This window comes from Nannochloropsis gaditana, assembly GCF_000240725.1.
Source record: "Nannochloropsis gaditana CCMP526 unplaced genomic scaffold scaffold220, whole genome shotgun sequence".
NCBI lineage: Eukaryota > Eustigmatophyceae > Eustigmatales > Monodopsidaceae > Microchloropsis > Microchloropsis gaditana.
The window spans coordinates 11,654-12,311 of NW_005803733.1; positions in this window are offsets into that span (position 1 = coordinate 11,654).

Consider the following 658-nt stretch of genomic DNA (forward strand, 5'->3'; position numbering starts at 1 on the left):
TCCGCCACCCTCTGAAGGATGTCGTGGGAGCCGCGTTTCATGAGGAGGAGGACGTTTCGAGGGCTCTCTTGCCAACGGAGGAGGGTCTGATGGAGGGGGGAGATGGGGAGGGAAAGCGTCATTTTATGAGCATGCCCGTACGAGAGGGAATTAATTAATGCCTTATGGGCTAGTGGGAAGAAAGGAAGAAAGGGGAAGAAGCTACGAGTTTTAGAAATGCATCGAGAAAATTGAGGGTGGTAAAAGTATGAAAGGGGAAGCAGGGAGGGAGAGAGGGAGGGAGGAGGGGAGGGAAGGATGATACCTGTTCTGGCAAGCCCTTTTTTGCCCCTCCTAGGATCTGTCCGTCTTCTATCACATCCACACTCGTCACCGACTGCCAGCGTCTGCGGAAGGAAGGAAGGGAGGGGGAAAGAAAGGCGGAAGGGAGGGAAAGAGGGAGGAAGGGGAAAGGCAGGAAAGTGAGAGGGAGGGACCGCAGATGAAGAGGACAGAGGAAGAATCGACGATAGGGTTCAGGAGACGTTCAGCTTCTTATCATAAATACATCACCTCCATAGAAATCGTCCTTTCCGTATCCTAAATGTATCCCTTCTTCCTTTCCATCTCCCTCTCTCCCTCCTTCCCTTCCTCCCTCTTTCCCTCCCTTCCTCCTATC